The sequence below is a fragment of the Microcaecilia unicolor genome, unplaced genomic scaffold, assembly GCF_901765095.1.
Source record: "Microcaecilia unicolor unplaced genomic scaffold, aMicUni1.1, whole genome shotgun sequence".
NCBI classification, from domain to species: Eukaryota; Metazoa; Chordata; class Amphibia; order Gymnophiona; family Siphonopidae; genus Microcaecilia; species Microcaecilia unicolor.
Window position 1 is genome coordinate 50,637 of NW_021963914.1, and position 9,484 is coordinate 60,120.

Sequence of the window (9,484 nt, forward strand, 5' to 3'; positions counted from 1 at the left end):
ATGTCTCTCCTCCTTTTCCCAAGTCCAGTCTCCCTTCTTTCCTCCTACCAGCTAATCCACATCCACAGCAGTGACTCTTGGGATTTGCTCACACCGACCGGCTCCGTTCTATCCAGGCTCAGCCTCCTTCCTGCACAACAGCCAAACACCCCACGACTTTTCTGCCTGCCTTGTTTGTATTCTGGTGGTGACACGTGGCCAGGTGAACTGCAGTGCAACTTTCCTAGAGAACGCAGAGGACTTTGCGCTATGTCTGAGAATTTGCTGGTGGCTGAGGGTCCTTTGCTTCTACCAGGGGCCTCTACCAGTTCAGTGAGGGCAATGTTGGCGGTAGTGGCGCCTCCGGGAACCCGCTCTCCCAGAAGCTGCACAAGATCAGGCAGCAGGCTCGCTCAGGCAGGCTGCCCGTGACGTCACTCACATCGTCAAACGTCTTCTCTCTCTCAGTCTCCGGCGGGGGCGGGGCGTGGCTGCTGCAGGCATTTAAGAGAAGCCTGCAGCCCGCCTCTGTGGGGCTTCTATTGGTCCAAATTGCCAGCAAATTGCAAATTGGCAGCAAATTGGACCAATAGAAGCCCCGCGGAGGCGGGCTGAAGAGGGGAGGGGAATGCTGGGCTTGTCATCGGACCTGCTTAGTGCTTGCTGCTTTTACTATTGGAGTGACGCCCCGCCCACCAGTTTGCCGCTGCGGATCGTCGTCGTTTGGGGGGGCAATGCCCCCCTCACCCCCCCCCCCCCCCAGTCTATGCCCATGGTCGCACAGCAGAGTTTTGGATTGATTGAAGAGGAGAGAGATGGCTAAGAGGGAGGCCGGCGAAAAGTAGGTTACAATAATCAAGATGAGAGGTGATAAGAGTGTGGATAAGGGTTCTGGTGGAGTGCTCAGAGATGAAGGGACGGATTTTGCTAATGTTGTAGAGAAAGAAATGACAGGTTTTGGCAATCTGCTGAATGTGAGTAGAGGAGAGAGAGGAGTCAAAGATGACCCCAAGGTTACAGGTTTTGGCAATCTGCTGAATGTGAGTAGAGAAGGAGAGAGAGGAGTCAAAGATGACCCCAAGGTTACGAGCAGATGAGACAGGGAGAATGAGAGTGCCATCCACCGAAATAGAGAAAGGGGGGAGAGGGGAGGTAGGTTTAGGGGGAAAGCTGAGAAGCTCGGTTTTGGCCATGTTGAGCTTCAGGTGACGCTGAGACATCCAGGCAGCAATATCAGACAAGCAGGCTGAGACAAAAAATATTTGAGGATGTCATTATACTCGGGTAGATTATCCTATTTAAAATTATTGAATGCATTGTACTAGGAATAGGGGACACTTCGTGAAACAGGAGCAGAATTAAAACAAATTGCAGGAATTATTATTTTCTCTCAAGCAAAACCAAAAAGTTTAGGACGTGTACTTTATACAGGGAATATACTGAGATACAATTAGGACAACTTTTGTATTTTTCTTTCTGTTTTCTTAGCCTTTGAGTGCACTTGGTATTTAAAGCTGTTTCCTTTCATCATTTAGCCCATTGAGTTTTCGCTCTCATTTTTTTGTTTCTCTAATGCAGCTTAAAACGACATATGCACAGGACATGGTCAGCAATAATTCCAAAATGTGCATGTAGTAAGTACACTCCAATATTTTTTCTTGGAGGAGGTGTGTTGGGGGAGGGAGGGGCGGAGAGTGGGCATTCCTGTGCAAATAAGTTAGTGTGACATTACCATGCACTAACCCTCAGATTCTATATATTGCACTGAGATTTCCACACAGAAATCAAATCTTATGCCATAACAATGTGAATAACCTAATTGGTTAACAAGCTAATCAACACTGATAATTGGATGTTAAGCAATTATCACTAATTGGCATTAATTAGAATTTATGTGCACTACTTGATAAGTATATTCTGTAAAGTGGTGCACGTAAATTCTAATATGCGCTGCCAAAAAGGGGGTGTGGAATGGGTGGGCTGTGGGCATTCAACAAATTTACACGCAAGGTTATACAATACACCTGCTCCATGCCTAACTTAGGCACCGGTATTTACACCAACCTTTCCTTGGCCTAAGTGGATGCATCTAGAGTTAAGTGATGGCATAACTGCTAGGCATCCTATATAATAATTCTCACCTCCAACATTCTGAGGCTGCCTGGAACCGTGGATCATGTTTGAGTAGATAATAGTGATGTCACACAACCCACACCAGATTGGCCAGTAGAGAGCTCAACTTAAGAGCACTTAACCTAAGAGCACTTAACTTACGGAGGAATAGAAAGAACGAGGGAACAAGAAAGCGATAAAGGAGGTATAGAAAGAATGAGGGAACAAGAAAGAGAGATAAAGGAGGTATAGAAGGAACGAGGGAACGAGAAAGAGGGAAAAAGGAGGTGTAGAAGAAACGAGGGAACGAGAAAGAGGGAAAAAGGAGGTATAGAAGTCCAAAAATTGTGAGAGCACTTAAACCTAAGAGCACTTAACTTGAGAGAGCTCAACCTAAGAGCACTTAACTTAAGAGCACTTAACTTAAGAGCACTTAACTGAACAAGGGAACGAGAAAGAGGGAAAAAGGAGGTGTAGAAGGAACGAGGGAACGAGAAAGAGCGATAAAGGAGGGTGTAGAAGGAACGAGGGAACGAGAAAGAGGGAAAAAGGAGGTATAGAAGGAACGAGGGAACGAGAAAGGGGGAAAAAGGAGGTATAGAAGGAACAAGGGAACGAGAAAGAGGGAAAAAGGACGTGTAGAAGGAACGAGGGAACAAGAAAGAGCGAAAAAGAAGGTGTAAAAGGAACGAGGGAACGAGAAAGAGGGAAAAAGGAGGTGTAGAAGGAACGAGGGAACGAGAAAGAGCGATAAAGGAGGTATAGAAGGAACGAGGGAACGAGAAAGAGGGAAAAGGAGGTATAGAAGGAACAAGGGAACGAGAAAGAAGGAAAAAGGAGGTGTAGAAGGAACGAGGGAACGAGAAAGAGGGAAAAAGGAGGTATAGAAGGAACGAGGGAACGAGAAAGAGCGATAAAGGAGGTATAGAAGGAATGAGGGAACGAGAAAGAGGGAAAAAGGAGGTATAGAAGGAACGAGGGAACGAGAAAGAGGGAAAAAGGAATTCTCCGAGGACAAGCAGGCTGCTTGTTCTCACGACTGGGTGACTTCCGCGGCAGCCCCCACCAACCGGAAAAAAGCTTCGCGGGACGGTCGGCACGCAGGGCACGCCCACCGCGCATGCGCGGCCGTCTTCCCGCCCGTGCGCGACCGCTCCCGCCAGTTCCTTTTTTTCCGCGCCTGGAGAGAGTCGTGCCTGTGCCGCTCTCTCTGTTTCAGCCCCGGAAAAACCGTCGCGTTTACGCGAATTTCTTTTATTTCTTCTTTTTTATTGAATTGCCGCGCGCTCCACTTTTTCTTTCTTAAAAAAAAAAAAGGAGCACGCGCTCCCATTTTCCCTCGCTTCCAGCGGGGACGTTGCGTTGCGGCCTGGTGGCCGCACGGTCGTTTTTCTTTTTCGAGGTGTGATTTCCGCCACCATCGACGACTTTAATTTCGCCGACGCGATTTTTCCGTCGATGTCCTCGAAGGTCCCGAGTGGATTTAAAAAGTGTGGTCGGTGCGGCCGGCCCATCTCGCAGACCGACACCCACGCTTGGTGCCTCCAGTGCCTCGGGCCGGAGCACAATTTCAAGTCGTGTCCCCTGTGTCTCGGTCTCCGGAAACGGACTCAGGTTGCGAGGCAAGTTCAACGGGACCGTATTTTTGGAACTTGCGCCGGCCCCTCGACGTCGACCTCGACGGCATCGGTATCGACGCCCGGTCCTTCGGTACCGGTATCGATGCCCGAGACATCGGCACCGATGGCATCGACCCCAGGAGAACAGGTCCCGTCGGCCCGCCGGTCCGCCGGTGAGGGTAGAGGTGAGAGGCCGCGTGGGCAGTCGGCCCCGGTCACTCCCTCAGCCCATGGCCCACGGGACCGAACCCTGTCTGACCCGGCTCCTCGAGACCGAGGGGGATCGTCATCCTCCTCCTCCATGCCTCCCGGCGCCGGTGACGGGCATCGGAAGAAGGATAAGAAGCGCCGTCACCGGTCGCCCTCGATGCACATCGGAGAGGAGTTGACGCCGAAGCGTCTCCATCGAGAGGAGAGATCCCCGTCGGTGATAGAGGTGCCGACACAACAGGGTCCCGGCACCTCGGTGTCGTCTCCTGGCTCCCACCAGATTCTGGCACCGACACCCCTACCGGCCCCACCGCCTTTCCCGGCAGCGGGCCTGGACGAGTGCCTCAGAGCCATCCTTCCGGGGATCCTGGAAGGGCTGATGCGCCAGGCTGTGCCGGCGCCGGGGGTGCTTGCGCCCTCGGCGCCGATGACTGTGGCGCCGGCGAGCTCTAGCCCGGCGCCGGGGCAGTCGACACCGCCGCCGCTTGCGGTGCCGGTCTCGACCGCCACGCAGGTGGAGTCCCCGTCGACGTCGATGGAGGGAGCTCCGTCCCCGCCGACGCGGGAGCCCACCGCTCGACGACACCGAGACCCTGGTGCCTCGACGTCGAGCCGGGCCCGGTTCAGGACTCAGCTACATGAGCTTATGTCCGATACCGAGGATGAGGACTCGTGGGGGGAAGAGGAGGACCCTAGATATTTCTCTTCAGAGGAGTCTACGGGCCTTCCCTCGGACCCCAAGCCTTCACCGGAGAGGAAGCTCTCACCTCCTGAGAGTCTCTCCTTTGCCTCCTTTGTGCGGGATATGTCTATCAGCATTCCCTTTCCCGTGGTCTCTGTGGAAGAGCCGAGGGCCGAGATGCTCGAGGTCCTCGACTATCCATCACCAACTAGAGAGTCCTCCACGGTACCGCTGCACAATGTCCTCAAGGAGACACTGCTTCGGAACTGGGTGCGACCATTAACTAACCCCACCATTCCCAAGAAAGCAGAGTCCCAGTACAGGATCCACTCCGACCCAGAGCTAATGCGGCCACAATTGCCCCATGACTCAGCGGTCGTGGATTCTGCTCTCAAGAGGGCACGGAGTTCGAGGGATACCGCCTCGGCGCCCCCGGGGCGGGAGTCTCGCACTCTGGACTCGTTTGGGAGGAAGGCCTACCAATCCTCCATGCTCGTGACCCGCATCCAATCATACCTGCTCTATATGAGCATTCACATGCGGACCTATGTGCAGCAACTGGCGGACCTGGTCGAGAAGCTCCCGCCGGAGCAGTCCAGGCCTTATCAGGAGGTGGTCAAGCAGCTGAAGGCGTGCAGAAAGTTCCTGTCCAGGGGTATCTATGACACCTGTGACGTGGCATCTCGTGCTGCGGCCCAAGGTATAGTGATGCGCAGGCTCTCATGGCTGCGGGCCTCTGACCTGGACAACCGCACCCAGCAGAGACTGGCCGACGTCCCTTGCCGGGGGGATAACATTTTTGGTGAGAAGGTCGAGCAGATGGTGGACCAACTGCATCAGCGGGAAACCGCTCTCGACAAGCTCTCCCACCTTGCCTTCAGCATCCACCTCCACAGGTGGACGTTTTTCCCGGGCCCGGCAGGCTGCACCCTATTCTTTTGCGAAGCGTAGGTACAACCAGCCGGCCCGAAGGCCTCGTCAGGCACAGGGACAGCCCCAGCGCGCTCGTTCTCGTCAACAGCGTGCGCCTAAGCAGCCCCCTGTGCCTCCACAGCAAAAGCCGGGGACGGGCTTTTGACTGGATCCACGGGAACATAGCCGCCCTACAAGTGTCCGTACCGGACGATCTGCCGGTCGGAGGGAGGTTAAAATTTTTTCACCAAAGGTGGCCTCTCATAACCTCCGACCAGTGGGTTCTCCAAATAGTGCGGTGCGAATACGCCCTGAATTTGGCCTCCCTGCCTCCAAATTGTCCTCCGGGAGCTCAGTCTTTCAGCTCCCATCACAAGCAGGTACTTGCAGAGGAACTCTCCGCCCTTCTCAGCGCCAATGCGGTCGAGCCCGTACCACCCGGGCAGGAAGGGCAGGGATTCTATTCCAGGTACTTCCTTGTGGAAAAGAAAACAGGGGGGATGCGTCCCATCCTAGACCTGAGAGGCCTGAACAAATTCCTGGTAAAAGAAAAGTTCAGGATGCTTTCCTTGGGCACCCTTCTGCCAATGATTCAGAAAAACGATTGGCTATGTTCCCTGGATTTAAAGGACGCATATACTCACGTCCCGATACTGCCAGCTCACAGACAGTATCTCAGATTCCGCCTGGGCGCACGGCATTTTCAGTATTGTGTGCTGCCCTTTGGGCTCGCCTCTGCCCCACGAGTGTTTACCAAGTGCCTCGTGGTGGTAGCGGCCTACCTACGCAAGCTGGGAGTGCACGTGTTCCCATATCTCGACGATTGGCTGGTCAAGAACACCTCGGAGGCAGGAGCCCTCCGGTCCATGCAGTGCACTATTCAACTTCTGGAGCTGCTGGGGTTTGTGATAAATTACCCAAAGTCCCATCTCCAGCCAACCCAGTCTCTGGAATTCATAGGAGCGCTGCTGAATACCCAGACGGCTCAGGCCTACCTTCCCGAAGCGAGGGCCACCAATCTCCTGGCCCTGGCTTCGCAGACCAGAGCGTCTCAGCAGATCACAGCTCGGCAGATGTTGAGACTTCTGGGTCATATGGCCTCCACAGTCCATGTGACTCCCATGGCTCGTCTTCACATGAGATCTGCTCAATGGACCCTAGCTTCCCAGTGGTTCCAAGCCACCGGGAATCTAGAAGATGTCATCCGCCTCTCCACCAGTTGCCGCACTTCACTGCTCTGGTGGACCATCCGGACCAATTTGACCCTGGGACGTCCATTCCAAATTCCGCAGCCCACGAAAGTGCTGACGACGGATGCATCTCGCCTGGGGTGGGGAGCTCATGTCGATGGGCTTCACACCCAGGGTCTGTGGTCCCTCCAGGAAAAGGATCTGCAGATCAACCTCCTGGAGCTCCGAGCGATCTGGAACGCACTGAAGGCTTTCAGAGATCGGCTGTCCTACCAAATTATCCAAATTCGGACAGACAATCAGGTTGCAATGTATTACGTCAACAAGCAGGGGGGCACCGGATCTCGCCCCCTGTGTCAGGAAGCCGTCGGGATGTGGCGTTGGGCGTGCCGGTTCGGCATGCTTCTCCAAGCCACGTACCTGGCAGGCGTAAACAACAGTCTGGCCGACAGACTGAGCAGAGTCATGCAACCGCACGAGTGGTCGCTCCATTCCAGAGTGGTACGCAAGATCTTCCGAGAGTGGGGCACCCCCTCGGTGGATCTTTTCGCCTCTCAGACCAACCACAAGCTGCCTCTGTTCTGTTCCAGACTTCAGACACACGGCAGGCTAGCGTCAGATGCCTTTCTCCTTCATTGGGGGACCGGCCTCCTGTATGCTTATCCTCCCATACCTTTGGTGGGGAAGACCTTACTGAAGCTCAAGCAAGACCGCGGCACCATGATTCTGATAGCGCCCTTTTGGCCCCGTCAGATCTGGTTCCCTCTTCTTCTGGAGTTGTCCTCAGAAGAACCGTGGAGATTGGAGTGTTTTCCGACTCTCATTTCGCAGAACGACGGAGCGTTGCTGCACCCCAACCTTCAATCCCTGGCTCTCACGGCCTGGATGTTGAGGGCATAGACTTCGCTACGTTGGGTCTGTCTGAGGGTGTCTCCCGGGTCTTGCTTGCCTCTAGGAAGGATTCCACTAAGAAGAGTTACTTTTTCAAGTGGAGGAGGTTTGTCGTTTGGTGTGAGAGCAAGGCCCTAGAACCTCGTTCTTGCCCTGCACAGAACCTGCTTGAATACCTTCTGCACTTATCAGAGTCTGGCCTCAAGACCAACTCAGTAAGGAATCACCTTAGTGCGATTAGTGCTTACCATTATCGTGTGGAAGGTAAAGCCATCTCTGGAGAGCCTTTAGTCGTTCGATTCATGAGAGGCTTGCTTTTGTCAAAGCCCCCTATCAAGCCTCCTACAGTGTCATGGGATCTCAATGTCATTCTCACCCAGCTGATGAAACCTCCTTTTGAGCCACTGAATTCGTGCCATCTGAAGTACTTGACCTGGAAGGTCATTTTCTTGGTGGCAGTTACTTCAGCTCGTAGGGTCAGTGAGCTTCAAGCCCTGGTAGCTCATGCTCCGTATACCAAATTTCATCACAACAGAGTAGTGCTCCGCACCCACCCAAAGTTCCTGCCGAAGGTGGTGTCGGAGTTCCATCTTAACCAGTCAATTGTCTTGCCCACATTCTTCCCCAGGCCGCATACCTGCCCTGCTGAACGTCAGTTGCACACATTGGACTGCAAGAGAGCATTGGCCTTCTACTTGGAGCGGACACTGCCCCACAGACAGTCCGCCCAATTGTTTATTTCTTTCGACCCTAACAGGCTAGGGGTCGCTGTCGGGAAACGCACCATCTCCAATTGGCTAGCAGATTGCATTTCCTTCACTTACGCCCAGGCTGGGCTGACTCTTGAGGGTCATGTCACGGCTCATAGTGTCAGAGCCATGGCAGCGTCGGTGGCCCACTTGAAGTCAGCCACTATTGAAGAGATCTGCAAGGCTGCGACGTGGTCATCTGTCCACACATTCACATCACATTACTGCCTCCAGCAGGATACCCGATGCGACAGTCGGTTCGGGCAGTCGGTGCTGCAGAATCTGTTTGGGGTGTAAATCCAACTCCACCCTCCAGGACCCGAATTTATTCTGGTCAGGCTGCACTCTCAGTTAGTTGTTCTTCGTAGGTCAATTTTCTGTTGTACCCTCGCTGTTGCGAGGTTCGATTGACCTGGGTTCTTGTTTTGAGTGAGCCTGAGAGCTAGGGATACCCCAGTCGTGAGAACAAGCAGCCTGCTTGTCCTCGGAGAAAGTGAATGATACATACCTGTAGCAGGTGTTCTCCGAGGACAGCAGGCTGATTGTTCTCACCTACCCTCCCTCCTCCCCTTTGGAGTTGTGTGTTTCATCTTTTGCTAGTCATTCAACTGGCGGGAGCAGTCGCGCACGGGCGGGAAGACGGCCGCGCATGCGCGGTGGGCGTGCCCTGCGTGCCGACCGTCCCGCGAAGCTTTTTTCCGGTTGGTGGGGGCTGCCGCGGACGTCACCCAGTCGTGAGAACAATCAGCCTGCTGTCCTCGGAGAACACCTGCTACAGGTATGTATCATTCACTGTATAGAAGGAACGAGGGAACGAGAAAGAGCGATAAAGGAGGTTTAGAAGGAATGAGGGAACGAGAAAGAGGGAAAAAGGAGGTATAGAAGGAACAAGGGAACGAGAAAGAGCAATAAAGGAGGTATAGAAGGAATGAGGGAACGAGAAAGGGGGAAAAAGGAGGTATAGAAGGAACAAGGGAACGAGAAAGAGGGAAAAAGGACGTGTAGAAGGAACAAGGGAACGAGAAAGAAGGAAAAAGGAGGTGTAGAAGGAACGAGGGAACGAGAAAGAGGGAAAAAGGAGGTATAGAAGGAACAAGGGAACGAGAAAGAGTGAAAAAAGAGGTGTAGAAGGAACGAGGG